Below are 18,499 nucleotides of genomic sequence, written 5' to 3'. Positions count from 1 at the left end.
AAATATCAAGGACCGTTTTCGAAAAAAATTGAAAAGAGTTCAGTGAGTCCATCCGCCTGTCTATCCATATGTCCATCTCTAACTTCTAAGAAGAGAAATAAGCTCTGTTGTTTCTTAACAGATGTCTTTAATATAGTGGGATGTTGAGCTGTGATGGCTGATTAAATGAATAAAACTTTAGCTCAACGAAATGCTTTCACATTTTCTGTGTAATGTTCTTTGTCTGATAAACTCGGGCATGTTTGGAGTTTATGGCTGAATGGTTTGAATGTAGGTTTAATGGACCTTAAATTGACTCATGAGTCAGTGGTTTAAAATCATCTTTTTTCTTTCTCTCTCTCGTTTCAGATTGGAAGTCTTGTTTTAATGGAAGAAACTGCGATTAATGTAAGTAAAGTTTGAAAGGGCACACGGTCACATCAGAAAAAAAGCACAGAATTAATCGTTTGTATACCACATGTTTTGTGAAACAATGCATTATACGCATATTCATTAATTGTTTGTGCTCCTCTATAGTTCAGAGCATTTCATTAGCAGCGCAAAAGGTCATGGATTTGAACCCAAGAAATGTATACATTTAAATGCACTGTAGTCGCTTTGGATAAAAGTGTCTGCTAAATGCATGAATGTAATAAAAGCATTAACTGAGCCTGTTTAGGGGAATCTCCTGATCAGCCTGATCTCACGAGAAATCGTACATATTTTACGAGTTGGCTAATTTGTAACAATTCATACAAAGTTAATCGTGCAAAATCGTACGATTCTCATGAAAACAACAACAACGAAACCTAACCTCGCACCTAACCCCAACATCACATGGTCAAGGCAAACATAGCAAAATTTACGAATGTGGTCGTATGATTTAATACGAATTAGCCAAATCGCAAAATATGTACGAATTCTTGTGAGATAGCGTTGGTTTATTGTTACACACTGTAATATGCAAGGCTTTCTGGATATTACACATTCTTTGATAACAGGTCAGGGTCAAGTGTACAGTACATTGTGGTGGTAAATTGGACTGTTGGACTTCAGAATATTCAACACCATACAATAACACTGTACAGATGTCCAATACTTTTACATGGACCCTTAGAAAAGCAGTGAGACACATACAGCAAGTTAATAAAGTTTAGGTCTTAAGTTCAAGGCTATAACACGTTTCAAAGCACAGTGGCCACTAGTGAATATGCCATCACTACATCTGTATTCTTTTATTACTGTCTCTTTCTCTCTTCCTCCACCCTTGCATGAGTCACCCATTTAACAGAATGTGGATGGCCGAATAGTTCAATTACTATAGATTTCAACCTCTTCTTCCTTTATTGCTTGTTTGTATGTTTGTGTAGTCAAACCCATTTGACTTTGTTGAGTGGAACACAATAGGATATTAATAGTGAAAGTGGATGGCGATCAGGGACAGTGGACACCATTTATTCTCATTGTACTGTACTCAGAACATTATGAATAAAGATCACAGAAGTCTGTGTGAGTTTAATGATAATGGCAAAAAATGATGTGATCACCTTAACGCAGCAAAAAATTTAATACAGTACTGTGCAAAAGTCTTATTACCCATTCAGACCTTCTCGCTGTTTATCACCCATCTCTTTCAATGGTTCTGGTTTCTAGTTTTCATAAACAAATGTGACCCTGGAACATAAAGTCAGTCCTAAGTCTATTTGTAGATAAAAAACAAAAATCAAAATGTTCAAAATTTTAAGATTTTTCTTTTATTCCAAAAATCATCAGGATATTAAGTAACTGTTTGCAAGATATTTTGTAAATTCCCTACCGTAAACATATCTAACATTATTTTTGTGTGTGGATGTAATAAAATCTTGAAAAAAATTGAGCAAAAACTGGTCTACAAACTTTCTACCCACTCTGGGGATTTCCATTCAAGTTTGTTTTTTATTTATGCATTAAGTGCACAAGGCCAAATTTTATCTTAAAATCGCAATGAAATTGAAATGAAAAACTAATATTTTTTTTTTATATATATACATATTTACGGGCCCCCTTAAGCCAAAGACCCCCCCACCAATCTTGCCCGTTGGCACTGTTAACTGTGGCGGCAGGTCTATTAACAACATATACTTTTATAAGGTAGTCACATATTTTTACTTTACTTTCTTACTTTAAAGGGTACATTTAAATAAAGAAAAACAAAATGTTTTGGGTAGTTTTTGACTCGTGACTAACTTCTCCGCCTTCTCTTTTCTCTTTGAGGCCCCACTTTTATGTTTATATTTGTCCATCCTTAACGTTCATGTAGATAGCTGCTATAGTAACCTCTCACACTGTTTTCTTTTATTTTTTGGTGCTGTGATGCGTCATGTAAAAAAAGATGGCGTAGTAGTCTACGGCAGCCGTGGAGTGCAAAAAAAATTATAAACGCAAACAAGAAATGACGGAGAAATTAGACATTACTGAGAAATAAGAAATCACTACACATGATATGCATACAAAAATATATTTATTGCTGCCACAAATAAAAATTAAATTGAAAAATTTTTTTTAATTAAAAGCTGGGGCAGGCCCCCTACTGGCCCAGGCCCATTTGCACATGCATACCCTGCATGCCCAGACGCTACGCCACTGTGTGGTATTATTAACATATGACTCATCTGTGAGCTTCATTATTTAAAAAAAAATTGTGTGTGCTCATAATCTTTAATCAAAAATGCAAATCTCCTCCCCTCCTCAAAACGATCTCTCTTCACTTCCGATCATATGATATGGCAGGTGGGCGGGGTCTGGGAAAAGATCGCAGCGATTAGCAATTAGCAACACGACCCAACTTCAAACGATCCAATCAGATCTTGATGGACAAATTCAAATCCAGCCCTGCCTTATTTCATTTCAGAAGCCGTTTCCTTTGGATATACGGCACCACGAGGAAAATAAGGCAATCGCTACTTCCGCTTCATGGCGACTTCAACAAATCATACCATACAACAAGGTTATTTTTTTAGCTTTCGGATGATGTATAAATCCAATTTCAAAAAAATACCTACGACTGGTTTGTGGTCCTGGGTCACAAATGAGTTCCGACCCCACTGCTTTGCTGTCATTGGTAGTCGCTCCCGAAAGTCGCTCATCATTTGCCTAAACTTAAACTTTTGTCAACCTTGTTGTGTCGCTGGACATGCCCGCTTTCTGTCGCCAACGGTCACTCTTTTTTTTTAAACAAGCTTCCATTGAAATCAATAAAATCATATCGCTCTGCTACTGCTAGTCAATGGTGGTCTGAACGGGCCTTCAGGCCACCATTAAAATGGTTGTTTTTGCAATGGTATAATAAATATATTTAATTGTTTCTTAGAAAATACAGGAAATTTGTATGCAATATAAAAAAACTGAATAAAAATAAACGTTAAAGTGTAAAGAACGCTCGAGGGTGAAAACGTAAAAATATTTTATGGGATGTGCCTTTCGTTTACACCCCTCCCTTTCGAAGCGCATAGTGAAGCTATGGTAGCCGCCACAGGCCATGCATGTCATCGCCTGAGACAACGTACAGTAGTGACAAAATGCACTTTATAGAGCAGTTTGTCCATTTAGGGCTACTGTAGAAACATGACGGCACAAAGTAAGATGACCCGCGCTGTATGTAGCTAAAAATGAGGTAGGTAGGTAATAAGGTAATAAAAACATTACAGTTCATTACGTAAGGTCTTTATACACCACTGATAATATAGTTATGCATATTATATTGCATTTCTATCAAGAGATCCTTCTAAAAGTTACACAGTGCAACTTAAATAATTTCAATCTAATGACTTTAGGACTTCAGTCTCCTTCAAGATGTGTTTAGTGCCAAGAGAGGTCACACTAAAGGCCTGAAGAAGCCATTTTGTTATGACAATTGTCATTTTGTGTACATTTTTCCTGTTTGTATCTTAATAAAAATAAGGGGAAAATAAATATGGATGTCATTAAAACCTATAAAACAACAAAGCTAGAGGTGGGCTGAGACTTTTGCATCGTACTGTATGTTACTATGATATTGGAGCAATCAAATGTTAATACAACATGCAAAAAATGTTAGATGTTTAGTAATGCAAAATTGTTGCAAACAATATAACAGTTTGTGCTCACCAGTGTAGCACGAAGGAAATGCTTGTAGATGTTTGTTTTAATGTATGTCTGAGTCTGTAATAACACAAAGAAAGCTGAAATCATTTTATTGACTTTGTGGTGATCTTCTTAAACAGACTGCTTAAAGGTGGTTTTGGTGGGTGACGAGTATTAAAGTGGGATGTGACAGACGTGGGTTTGAGTTTTGTGGTTTTGGAATAATTACAGTACATATGCCATCACATTTACACATTTGGCTTTAATCCAAAGCAACTTACAGAGCATTCGATTTATATTGTACATGTTTTTTTGTATAACTTGAGTCACCTTGGGATCAAACCCATGCCATGACCCATAAAGGAAGGGCCCTACCAGCTGAGAAACACAATTTGAGACTATTTGCTTTTATGTTTTTCTGCAATATATCAATAAAACTAAAAAAATTAAGTTTAGAGTTTTAGCATTTTGAGCCTGCATCTAAAATATATGGTTGGATGAATTTGTACTGTAGTATATTCAGATTTATTTCTTTAGTGCTTTGACAATTTTGCATTGTTGCAAACAAATTAGTTTACAGAAAATACATATTAGTATATACAGTAAAGCCATATGAGAAAGGCCATAAGAAGAAATGGGTAAAAATGATAGAAAACAGGTAAATCGATAAATAGAAAATTAGGACATTAGTGTTACTAATTGTAAAAATAATTGTATGTAGGATTGTAATCGGACTACATTTACATTTATGCATTTGGCAGATGCGTTTATCCAAAGCCTTTAATGATGTCAGTTTTATGACATTATTAAACATAATTATGAAGTGCATTTCAAGGTATACATTTTTTATTGGTATGCGTGTTCCCTAGATTCGAACCCATAACCTTTCGCACTGCTAACACAATGTTCTATCACTAAGCAATGCAGGAGCATATTATATTTATATAATAAATAGGCATATCTATACATGCCAAGTGTCAAAAAAAGTGTGATCTTAGGTCTCTGCAGCTTTTATAAATAGGACTATTAATGTATTATCATCTCATACCATTATATTATTTTAAGGATATGACTTTGATAATTAAAATATGGTTACCATGGTGAATTTAGATATGTGATACAGAGAAAGCAGAACAAAACGTGCATTTCTTAACATTACAGACGTTTGCATAAGTCACAGTTTAGGTTTGTTTGTATATGTGCGGATATAACTGTAAAGCAATAATGAAAAGTGATAATAGCTGGAGCATTGTTAATATAAAGTTACATCTGAATGTTCTTTACATAGGCACGCTCTCTCATTTGCTTTCTCTCTCTTTCTCTGTGACTCTGCCTCTCCTTCAGCCTCTTTTTATCCATCACTAGACTCAGTATTGATCTGAATTCATTTGTTTCTTATTGATTTAGTTCTCCACCCTCTGCCGCATTGTGCAAACACAAGGACACATAGACTGCTCAGTCTGCTGCCAACACACAAACACACGGCATAAACCAATCACATCAGTGATACACATCACCTGCATTCAAATACAAGAAGTCATAAATGATTTCATTCGCTGTTTACAATCATCTTCAACACATTTCAGATTGAAAAATCAACATAATTTAAGAGTGTATAGAGGACAGACACATACAGACGCACACACACACACTTCTTTCAGGCTCTGTAATGATGTAGACTGGAGGTTCAGATGCTATATTGATCAGTGTCCTGATGGAAAGATTGAGAAAGACCTGTTAGGTGATACAATTAAAGCTGCTATCTCTTCTGTGAAACCTTTGAAGAGCTCCTTTTGTTTGAAAAAGAGATTTTTTTCACGATAGTAACATTCTTATTTTTTTATGATGAGGGGCTGTCGCAACTGCAGCAGGTTTATAAGATTGTATCCCTTTCAAGGGTTTAAAATTATGTTTCACTATTATGAACCCAAATACAAAATGAGCAAATCTTTGCATGACTTACAACATACGAATGCTGCCTGTGAAACCCAGCTAAAGTCATGTTTTTGTAATTCTCTGATTTTTACATAAAATCATCCAACATAATGTAAAGCACATTTTGTGAAAGCATAACCTTGATATCTTTAATATTGACACAGAGAGGGAGAGAGAGAAAAAAAGAGAGAGAGAGAGCGAGAGAGAATACAAACTGAAAATGTCATATTAAGAGTTTTATAACATTATTAAACATATGAAGAGCTCAGATGCAAAACCCTCTAAGTGCATCTGACATCTTTTCTGGTAAAAAATAACAATTTTATTAGACTCTTAATGGATTCTGACAACAAAGCAATATTTCTGAATGGTCCGAGTCCCAGGATTAAAGAGATTTGAAGCGTTTCAAGTATTTGATGAACATGTAATATGTTTGGTTACTATCTTTCTCTCATTTTTGACAGAGGTGGCATTTAGCGGCTTTTGCATCTGAGCTCCTCATATGTTTCTATGTTTGTATCCTAGGGAACGTGTACACCAGTAGTTTTCAAACTGGGGGACGCGAGATTGTGCCAGGGGGGCCCCAGTTTTATGACATTTTATAAAATACATTCATTTATCATGAATTCTGTGTAATTAAACCTAAAAAATAATAAGCCAACTAACCAACAGCACTACTAGGTATAATTTTATGTGTTTTGTTTAATTAAAATATTACATTTTTAAACTGTTTTTGTCATAAAAAAATTTTTGTCATCTTTTGGGGGCCGCGAAAAAATGCACTGTACACAAGGGGGGGCCGCACGCTGAAAAAGTTTGGGAACCACTGGTGTACACCAAAGCATTTACGCCCACTGCCGGCGTATGTTTTTTAACTCATTCCCCACAAGCGATTTTTTTTTTTTTTTAAGTTGCCCACCAGCATTTTTTGTGATTTTCACAAAATGCCTTCCAGGAAAATTTTCTTCTAAAAATATATAGACATACAAATATATCAAATGAAAGAACAGACCCTCTGCTTTTAAACAAACAAACAATAAACAAACAAACAAAGCAGGGAAATTTTTTTTTCATCCTATCTATATATTTTTTCTCTGCTTATAAAGTCTTAAATATGGGTACCATATTTTGCAGACTATAAGTCGCTCCGAAGTATAAGTCGCATCAGTCAAAAAATGCGTCATGAAGAGGAAAAAAACATATACAAGTCGCACTGGACTATAAGTCGCATTTATTTAGAAAATTATTATTCTTTTTGGGGCATTTATTTGTTAAGTCTTTCTCCGTTGTCTTTAAGTTAATGTTTCAGTAGTAACATTTTTTTCAGGGGTAGGCTACAGGAGCAACATATAGTGCCCTCTTGTGGCTGTAGACGGTAATGTTTTCTTTTGGTTCATGTTAGTCAGTATGAATTAATTTTTGCATATAAGTCGCACCTGACTAGAAGTCGCAGGACCAGCCGAACTATGAAAAAAGGTTGACTTATAGTCTGGAAAATATGCTAATTTTTTTAGCGTTTTTATGAAAGAATTTTGTTAGAGATCAGATTCAGAACGATTATCAAAACATACACAGAGTTTAAAATTAGTAAATAACGTTTTGGCTTCAGTTTTTTTAATAAATTGGGGAAAGTGCGCCATCCAGTGGATACGTTTTTTTATGCAAATGTTTTCTCTTAATTGACGAGATAACTCCTTAATGGCGTGGAAAGAGTTAATTGTTTCCAATGAAAATGCCGCGCTTTTCAAAAATGCCAGCAGCTGGCAGGGTTTGTCCGTGCTGAGAGCCGGCCCTCTGCGTTTTTCCTTGCTCAGTGCTGAGTGCCCAGAGTTAAAAAATGTTAAACTTCGGGTGAAACGGGTGTCAATAGCCTCTTTCACACAGTAATTCTGGTAAATTACCATGAATTTACCAGAATGAATTTACCAGTAAATACAAAAATGTGCTGTTCACACATGCAGTGACGTTCCGTCTTTTTACCAGTAAGACATCATTCACACATCAGTATCAAAATACCGGTAAACTCGGAGAGAAAGCGGAAGTTACCTGTGGCGCGCGGCCGGCGAGCTCCGTCCGTGTCGTATTTGTAAACGGCGGGTTATGACTTAATATCCACGGTCCGTATTTTGTTGTTTTCACATCTGTGGCAAGCGGTCGCGAAGTTGCTCGTGACCAAACAACATTGCTTAAGGCGGCGTCAAACGGAACCTGCGCGTTTGCACATTAGGCTTCACAGATGGTGTGCTAAGGACGTCGGCAATTTGGCAATTAGATGGTAAGCTGTTTTAAACAACTTTGGTGAAGAAATGTGGATGTTAACTTCAGGTGTGCTCGACTTTTAAGCAACATGTGTGTGGAAACGTCCGTAAACAGTCTGGGGGAAACCGCGTCACCTGTATAAAAAACTTTCTGATTGGCCCGCCCGATCTGTCAGCGCGGTCTGACGTCATCTAAATGCCGGTAATGCTATATTTTTCGTTCACACACAGCGCTTACCGGCAAATTACCGTTAATCTTACAACCTGTCTTACTGGTAAATTGGGAGCACTGATTTACCGGAAAGGTTCTGTTCACACATGACATGTTAACGGCAATTTGCCAGTAAATTACCAGTAAAGACTGTATGTGTGAAAGGGACTAATGTCACTTTTCACTCAGCCATCCAATCACAGTGGAGGAGGAGCGGGACAAATATTACAACAACCAACCGGTGCATCGTTCCAACGACTGATTAACCAATCAGAAATCTCATAGCAACCAAAACGCTTAGCTGGGGAAAAAACGCTGGCAAGCGGCCACAGTCGGCGTCCACAAAGCCGCCTTTTAAACACTTTGGTGTGCTTACGATAAAGCAAATTTAAGTGTAATTGGTTCTTCTGGTCATTGTTTTAATACATGAAACCACTTTTTTTTCAATTTACTATGTTCCTGTAGCCTGTCTGCAATATTTATTCTCAAATATAACAATCAAATCATAACAAATTTTATCAATACAGCATAAACCAATTTTTGTTTATTACACTGTTAAGATAGATTTGAATTCAAAGTCTGTGCTCAATGTTGGATAGTATTTGTGTGGCATATGGGCGTTTCATTAATTCAGTATAAGTATAGCTCTTAACCTAAAGACCTTTTCATCAACACACGTGGGCCTCAGTTCAAAATCCTGCGCTTTCTACATTAGTTGAAGAGGAGTTACATACAATGGCAATGAATTGTTGAGTGACAATCTACCTTAATAATGCCCACTAAAATACTGTAAGTCCTGCATGATAGACTAGAAGTTGTAGAAACATCTAAAAACATCTTATCAAGATGGGAAAGTAATTGAGGGCTTTTGCAAAGGAATACAGACAAGTTGTTATTTAACATAGAGATTTATCAGCATTGAATGTCTTTTCTGATGGCAGGAATGCTTCGGAGTTGTCGCCACTAGTCCATCCATAAGACTGAAACGATGAAAGGAATTTCCGCATGCACGGTAATAATGAATTTACTGTTAACTCACTTTTTCACATGTTTTGAATTTTTGTAAAGACATTGAAAATGTAATGTAAATGATTACATTGTGCACAGTATTCTACTTATCTTCAAATATTCCTCATTGTTTTTGTTTCTTGATTTTTTGAAGGTCTGTTCTTTGAGATTTATCTATATGGTGCTCTTGTTTAGTTTGTTTAGATGCACAAAAACGTTAACAAATAACCTGACATACATGTAGCTATAAATTTTATTATTGCATTTTTTCGTCACTTTAATTTAAAACCTAATAAATCCGTCCTTTAAACACACACACATACACACAGATACACACAAATGCACTAAATGAACACGTATATAGCTACACTTCCAGACGCACACAGCTGGCACGGCATTTAGCTGCCGATAAAAACACTGCCCTGGCAACCGATGGGCACGTCGCCAAGCTAGCAAGTTGCCAAGCAGCGAGTTCCCATAGCAACCTGCCATTTGCTGGCTTTTTGAATAAGGTATCGGGCGGCGGAGGCAAACACACACACACACACACACACACAAGCTTATGGCAAGGAGTTTGGGTAACATAGTGAAAAAGAGTGACAGAATAAATTTTTATAGAGAGAAAATCTGTTTAACATCAAGTTATACAATGAATAGTCCTCGCTATTTCACTTTTCATAAAAAATTCAGACGTGAAGTTTGAAACTTGTCGCAGTTGCTTCACTTCCAAAAATGTCTGCCACCTTTACCGTGGCAAGATAATTAAGCTCATGACTAAATGCGTGACCTTATGTCCTGGTAAAGACACACAGACTTTCAGGTTGGCAAAAGCTGGCACTGGCACCACCGTGCCGCATTCGCACGTGATTGGACTGTGAATGTGGCTGCGAGAGAAAGAAAAATAAAGAGAGAGGAAGATTGGGTGGAGCCCAGCCAGAGAGAAAAGGACAGAAGTATTAAAGGATATTCAGGCGCATAAAAAATGAGAAAGTAAGAGACCTTAGCAGTAGAAACCGTAAAGTATCAAATTCATAATGTTGATGGTTAGGTTTGTGCTTTAGTTTTCGAGACGGGAAGGGGGAAAGAGCGAAATGGGCTGAATAAAAATGCGACAGATGTTAACATAGCAGTGCAAAAGATCATAGGTTCGAATCCAGGGATACAAAAGTAATGCACTGTAAGTCACTTTGGATAAAAGCGTCTGCCAAATGCATAAATGTAAATGTTTAAAACTGCATTATTAAAGCTCAAACCAAATAATCAAGTACCAGATATCAAGGAAAAGTTTGCGTATAAACTAACTTAAAAGCTAATGAGAGACTAGAAAGTGAAACTTTATTATTGCTGTATGTGTAAGGCAAAAAGTAGGTTGATCTATAGACTGGATTCATTTTCCAAGGTATCAGACACAGCAGTTCAATACGAGGAAGATTAAGGGCCTTATTCTTTGTCGAACCGCATATGAAATTGATTGAAGTCACCTCATTAAGCATGTGGAAGTACTTCACAAGTCAGATGTTTTTATAGCTTGTGTTTGCTAGAACCCTTTGAACAACAAAACCCTGTGTGATGGATTATATGTGTTTAAAGGGATAGTTCACCCAAAAATGAAAATTATGTCATAATTTAAAAATCTCATGATGTTATATACACAAAGGAAGATATTTTGAGGAATGTTTGTAACCAAACGGTTCATAAGACCCCTTTCACTTCCATAGTATTCTTTTTTCCTACTGTGAAAGTGAATGGGGCTCATTTTACAGAATTTTTCATTTTTGGGTGAACTGTCCCTTTAATATTATAGGTTAGTTTTTCTTATATTTAATTTCCTGTCTCACATTTGCATTCAACTTCGTAACTTTTTACTTTGATTCTGCGAATGAAATAATAGTTGAGAAGTCAGTTCTGCCTAATGACACTCACAAAAAAGTTCACTTATGACGGCATTGAGATGTTTCTTTGACTTCAAGGTTGTAGCTGTGAAGATGTTCATGTCTGGGCTTAAGAAAAGATTAAATTCACTAAATACTTGAATCTTAAATCAGTCAGACAGGCACAAAAGTTCGAGTGGAGGCTTTGTTGATCATAGCACACAACACTAACAGCATTCAAACAGAGGCATTGCACGGTTTTACGTTTTACAGATGTGTTGCATATGTTTAAGACTAAACCTTTTAGGTTTAATTATATGTTAATAAATATATTTGCAAATACGCAATAAGTAGTGGTACAAAAATCACACACTATACTATGGATAAATATACATTACATGGCTGCATGTATTCATTATGCATTGGAATGTAGGTGAGAACAGTGATAATTGTGTTGATGAAGCAGCGTAAATAAAAGACATGCTCATTTTATGCAGTTAAGGTTTATACTAAACCTTTGAAATGTTTGCCTCAAACAGATTTGTCATTTTAGCAGTCATTACCCGTGTCAGTTTAATTATAACTTAATTGAGTCGGATACAATTTAACTGGAAATTTGTGAAGGCAAGGGGCACATTCATAACAGCCATGCAGGATATTATTATACAGCAGGGACATTGCAGATTTTTTAGATTATCAACTTAAATTAGACTTTAAAACAACTAATAAAGGATGAAAGTTATTGCATGTATAATTAGATTTTTTTGTAAATAACACAACTTTAAAATTATTTTTTTATATTTCTGTGGATCATTACTTATACTAATTATTTTTTTATTAATACTATTACTTACTAATACTTATTATTATTATTATTATTATTATTATTATTATTATTATAAGAACATTTATTTTAACTTATTCCCTGGCATCTTTTTTTAAGAAAGTTGACCGCCAGCATTTTTTGTGATTTTCACAAAATTTTACAAAATGCCTTCCAGGAAAATTTTCTTCTATAAATATATAAAAATACAAATATATCAAATGAAAGAACAGACCATTTGAAACAAACAAACAAAATGAAAAAAAAAACCCTTTTTTAAATTCTCTTTTTAACCACTTAAATATGGGTTTCTTCAAAAATACCAAATTTTGAGAAAAAGGCTGAAATAATTGCATTTTTGTACATTTATTATGTTAGAAATCAGATTCAGAACGATTATCAAAACATAAACGCTTAAAATTAATTAAATTAGTTTTTGCTTCAGTTTTTTATAAATAATTTTATAAATTTTATAAATTTATATGGGTAAGAGTGGAATATAGAGTAATAGCAGAATTACAGATAATAATTACAGATTACCTTAAAAACTCGTCAGGAAAGCGTCATTGGCAGGAAAATGTTTTCTTTTAATTGACGAGATAACTCATCAATGGCGGAGAAAGAGTTAATGTTATTTATTTAAAAGTGCAATCATTTAGTGTTAAACCAATCTCTGCTCTCCCCTACTGTGTGCTATCTATTAGTGTTATACATTGTAAAAAGAAAAAGTTGGATTAACTTAAATTACTTCAACTGGTAACACCTAAAAAAGTTAAAAATTTAAAGGGGTCATACTATGAATTTTTTGTAAAATGGAAAAATTAATCTTTGGCATCCCAAAAGTACATATGTCAAGTTTTAGCTCAAAATACCATATAGATAATTTAGCATAGCATATTAAAATTGCCACTTTATAGGTGTGAACAAAAATGTGCCGTTTTTGGGTGTGTCCTGTTAAATGCAAATGAGCCGATGAAATGCAAACACTGATCGCAATAATGTTGGTTTGTTGAAATTGAAACTCTCTCTCTCTCTCTCTCTCTCTCTCACACACTCACTCTCTCTCTCTCTCTCTCTCTCTGTGCACTAAATGACAGTGCTGTGGTTACCAATTGAAGTAATTTTTTAAAGTTTTTTCATCCTACATTTTCTCACTTTAAGTAAAAATGTAGAAAATCATTTTAAGTGTTACCAATTTAAGTAATTTGTTTAACTAGATCCAAATGTAACTTTTTACAGTGTACCCATCATGTGCATGGGATTTATGGTATTACATAAGTTGTCCACTAGAGGGAGACATTACTCATACACTATATGCATATATGCATTCCTGATGGTACGACAGTGTCTGTGCACTGCAGGCTGAGGTAGTTGGTTGTATGGTTTTGCATCATAATCAGCCTGGAGTTAACTGTACAACCTTCTAGCTTTCCCTGCGGTGTCACGATTACATCGAGGTGAGTATGAATGACCATCCACTGCATATAGACAAAAATACCACAGCTTTTAGCCTTAAAACTGGGCTATGACTGTGCTTTAAACAAAGCATATGGCTGGCATCCGCACAGAAGGTTCTTTGTTGTTGTTGTTCATTGTTTGTTTCACTATCATTAACAGGGTGTTAGTTAGCTGTATCTGCCATATGGACGGTTTGGGTGAGTGCCCATTTCCCCACGTCCACAAGAGGGCTATAACAAATCAGTCAAGTCAATTTCTGAGAAAAAATAAGAGGATCTTTCTTGCAATCCACCTAGATTTAATGATCTCTATAGATTTACATCACATAGCCTTGGGGGTCGTGTAAACTATTAAAAATAAAAGTTGCTAAATTGTACAACTACACAGCCACAAATAATTCTTCCATGGCACCTTTATTGAGTGTATAACATAATTTGGGTTTATAAGGTCTATTTTATTGTCTGCTGAGGTGCTTATTGTTGCCATCTATTAGTTAGTCGAGTTAGCAGCAATCCATCGGATTTCAGTCCATTGTAAATTCCCAAAGTGATGCGTGCATGTGATGCAATGGTAATGTAACTCTATTTAATGTGTTTGCTGTATTTCCGACATCCTTTTTCTAGCTAATGTACATTTTTGATAGGACTACATTGTTTATTAATGGAGTACTTATGGCTCTCTGGATTTTAAGCTGACATAGGGGAATCTTAATACATGAAGAAATGACACACTTGATCTTTAAGGATTTATAGCACAATACACGAAAACAGCACCGCTGTGTGTTTCTTTCACGCTGAGAGTGTTTTCGAAAAAAACAGGCTTCATTATCCGTCATCCATTATCCGTAATCTGTTCATTAGCTCGTTTTAATATTTTCTCAGCTGCGAGCCGCTGTCGGTTCTTTTCAAGCACATACATTATAATAATTACCACAGTTAAAGCCTTTTTCGGATGGGTTTCTAAGTTGCGAGGTCGGTATTTGCAATTAGCCCCTCGATCATCTCTCCCGCACTCTTATGAATGATAAACGTCTCCACCTGTTTTTTTCTGTCCCGCGGACTGTCTGGTCCCTCGCACGGGCTGCCAGCATCCGCATTGCGTTGCCCTTCTCTAGAGCGAGATAAAAAGAGCACATATCAGCAATCTCTGGCTGTCGTTCATTACCAGACACACACAAAGACGTTCAGCCCCACACTAGACGAAGAAACAACCCGACTTAGGAACAAAGAAACGCAAAACATGCACCAATAAAACCCTCCCATGCTTTCCCTCGAGAAACTACGATTGATGGGAAAGATCCAGAAGTTGTTTTATTGTTAACCATAAAATTAAGCACCTATGTTGAAGTCACTGACTTTTAACAATATTTTACCATTCGTAACAAAGCATGATATCTTTTTTGTGGTTCTATCAAACGCTCCCTTTGTCTGTTTTCGCATTTGGCTCATTAGCTTTTAATCAGACCTCTTAATTGTTTATTTCCTTTTTCGGCAGCACAGATTGTTGTATAGCGTCTTTGTTTGTTTGTTTGTATGTATGTAAGCTTGATGCAGTATGTTTACTGTGAATGCGCACGTACATCATGAATATTTATCACACACAGGTAGACAGATTGATAGTTATGGTGATTTACACCATATCGAGCATCATATTTTAACGTATTAATATTAATTACGTAATCGGTCAATTAAGTTTTGTATAGTAAATGTCGCTTTCATAACGAAAAAAAAAAATGATATCGAATACAGTTCATTTGTATAGGACACGCATTTGTATATGATTTGGATTTCTGCGTGGAAAGTGCGTCGACCCTTCCTGTTAGTATTACGACATTTTCTTTGTTTAAAATGTTCATGTCACACGAACGTTTAATCTAAAAGCACCGATTTTTCATCCAGACTTTATTGAGTTACTCTAACCTGTCATTACGTCAGATCTTTCTGTCAAAGGAAGAAGTTCGCTGTAATGCAGTGTGATGGCTAGTGACACTTTTCATTACTGCAGGGTAATCACCTTCAAGCTTTTGTTGTCTGGGAGAGGGATCTCTCTCTCTCTCTCTCTCTCTCTCTCTCTCTATCTCTCTCTGTGTCCCTATATATCCCATATGTTGTAAAATCTTCCATTTCACACACACAGACACTTCTAACAGTGTTAGGATCAATCCCAAGGTGTTAGTACTGTTCTGGTGTTTGAGCGCCAGACATTGTCGTTGCGGGTGGGGGGGTGTATGCTATGGACTAAACGCAGGAAAGGAGACGATGGGGGGGGTGGGGTGTAGCAGAGCGAGACACCCAGGCAAAGGCGAGGCAGGGACAGTGACGGAAGAAGCGAGACCGAGTCCGAACGACCGCGGCATGCGCCGGTCGGCACGTTAATGTTTAGGTGACATTGATTTATGACGTCGGGGCGGATTGGACATGGTTTCTGTCGGACGTAATGGGAGCAGAGGATGGGAGAGAGAGAGGGAGAGAGAGGAAGCTTCAGATAATGGTGGGCTGTACGAGCGCACCTATCTCATGAGCCGCCTCTTATCGCCAGGAGTGTATGAGCGTCAACGGTAGGAGGGACTGGAAAGAGATCCGAGTGCAGGGAGAGATGTGAAAGGAAACAAGTTTGCCTTGGTTTTTACTTTGAAGTACAAAGCGAGGATCACGAACAGGAGACGTACCATCGCACAGTGGATTTCGTGACAACTGTTTGAGTATATATATATAAAACATACCAGGCAGATTTATGTACGTGCATGCGTAGGAGCGTGAATTTAATGTATATAGACTTCGGTGCCGTATCAGTCGCAGTTTCAGCTTCGTAGCATTTTTTAGTTGTTTAACATCTATAGTTTTCTTGCAGCCCTAAAAAGTGTTTTTTTCCTTGCGTCTTGTCTCACTGTTTCTAAATTTCATTTGTCTGCCTTGTCTGTTCCCGGCTGCTGTTTTCCCCCACTCTTCTTCCGAAGGAGACGAGCAGCCTTTGAAACTGGGACACCATGAGTAACAGGAAGACAAGTATATGGCGCTGCATGCTCGCTATACATGGTCGACCTGCGACACGTCGTCTTTGTCATACGATATATCTCGCAAAGGGCACTCGGGTTTATCATGCGTATTCTGTGTGTTATATAGACGTGGCGCATTAATCCACCGGCCGTGTGTTTGTGTTTAAGAGGGTTTGCAGAAAATGAGGACAGCCGGAGAGCGAGGGGAGACACAGTTTGCTGGGATTGCATATCTTTCGAGTTCATTCGGTTCATACGCAATGTTCCTCGTCTGCCACCAGGGGCCCGAAACTAAACTGCGCACTCATTTACGACGTTGAAGCAGAGATCCCAAGCCTTAATTTCAGTCTTTCCGGGGGGTTGATGTTAATGCCGGAGTATTGTTAAATGTTAAAACGCTCTGTTTGTGTTTTCCACAGGTCGCAGCCTCAACAGATGTGAGAAGAAACGTTGTCAGACGTGATGCTGTGATTTAGCCGTATATTTTCTTTTGTGTTAAATCTAACAGGAGGTAAGTAGGATGGTGGAGCGATTGCTTTCTCATCCCAGATCAATAACGGGGTCGGTCGGTTTGCAAGCATTGACACTACGACCGTGAATCAGCAATACCTCGGTGTCGCATGGTGTATGACATTACTTTACATATAACATTTTACGGATTATGTTTCAATTGTGGTTATTGAAAGGCACTAATAGTACAAATAATTGCAAATACCATACACATCTGTGGTCACTATGTGTGACAAGAATTTGATTAAATTATGAGACTTATTTTGGTTTTACAGACAAAGAACGTGCTTTACAGATAACACATCAGTGTATTGATTTCATAAACAATTTTTGCATGCTATCTTTTTTGTGATTGCACAATAAAAAAATATTCTTAGTCAAATTAAATAAAATGTAAATTCATAAACTATAGATACATAAATTGATGTATTCAAACCCAACTTGACCTGGAATCAGCCTTACTTCCGAGTTCAATCCCAATAAACCACAGTGTGTACATCTTTGTCCCTGAGACCCTTAACCTGTGATGTCTTGAAAGGTCACAGGTGAGGTCCTTGGGAACAGAGCTGTATATGATAAACGGCTTATATTGTCACTACATTTGCCTTTGTTTTTCAATGTATAGGAAGCACAGTTTTATCAGATAAATGCATAACGCATGGTCTGTTTGAGATATATAATCATAGGTGATGCTAATAGTTAATAATTTTTGTGATTTACAGTTTTTCACCCTATAGATAATGTAAACCAGTATGTAAAATATAACCTTGATATCTTAAAGGGATAGTTCACTTTAAAAAGAAAAAAATTGTCATGAAATGATGGTGTACACACAGCAGATAGTGACCATTGACTTCCATAGTAGGAAAAAAATATTTTGGAAGTATTGTAATAAATGATAAAGAAAATATTTAGATAAATGACGGTAAGCACAAAGTTGACAGAATCACATCAGTACCCATTCAATTCTTCCATTTTTTTAATTCCTACTATGGAAGTCTATGGTTACTGTCTGCTGTGTGTTTACCATAATTTCTCAAAATATCTTCTTTTGTGTTCATCAAAAAAAAAAAAATTCATACAGGTTTAGAACAATATGAGGATGAGTAAATGATGACAGAATTTTTATTTTAAAGGGGACATATCATGAAAATCTGACTTTTTCCATGTTTAAGTGCTATAATTGGGTCCCCAGTGCTTCTATCAACCTAGAAAATGTGAAAAAGATCAACCCAGTAACTTAGTTTTGATAAACCATTATCTGCAAGCATGTGAAAAATAGTTCATTGAAATTTGGCTCCCCTTGTGATGTCAGAAGGGGATCTTATAATAATAATACCACCCCTTAAT

General features: G+C 36.5%; 1 long non-coding RNA gene across 1 annotated transcript in view; it reads left to right on the top strand.

Moving 5' to 3' along the window:
• LOC129455736 (uncharacterized) overlaps positions 1 to 18,499 on the top strand; it is a 33,151-nt gene that overhangs the window by 13,456 nt on the left and 1,196 nt on the right. The window contains exons 2-4 of the long non-coding RNA XR_012359784.1: positions 349 to 387; positions 9,426 to 9,496; positions 17,059 to 17,150. This is a non-coding gene — a long non-coding RNA (uncharacterized lncRNA). The remainder of the gene's footprint in view (positions 1 to 348; positions 388 to 9,425; positions 9,497 to 17,058; positions 17,151 to 18,499) is intronic.

Source organism: Misgurnus anguillicaudatus, chromosome 20 (assembly GCF_027580225.2).
Source record: "Misgurnus anguillicaudatus chromosome 20, ASM2758022v2, whole genome shotgun sequence".
Classification (NCBI taxonomy): domain Eukaryota; kingdom Metazoa; phylum Chordata; class Actinopteri; order Cypriniformes; family Cobitidae; genus Misgurnus; species Misgurnus anguillicaudatus.
This window is presented reverse-complemented; position numbering and strand designations above follow the sequence as displayed.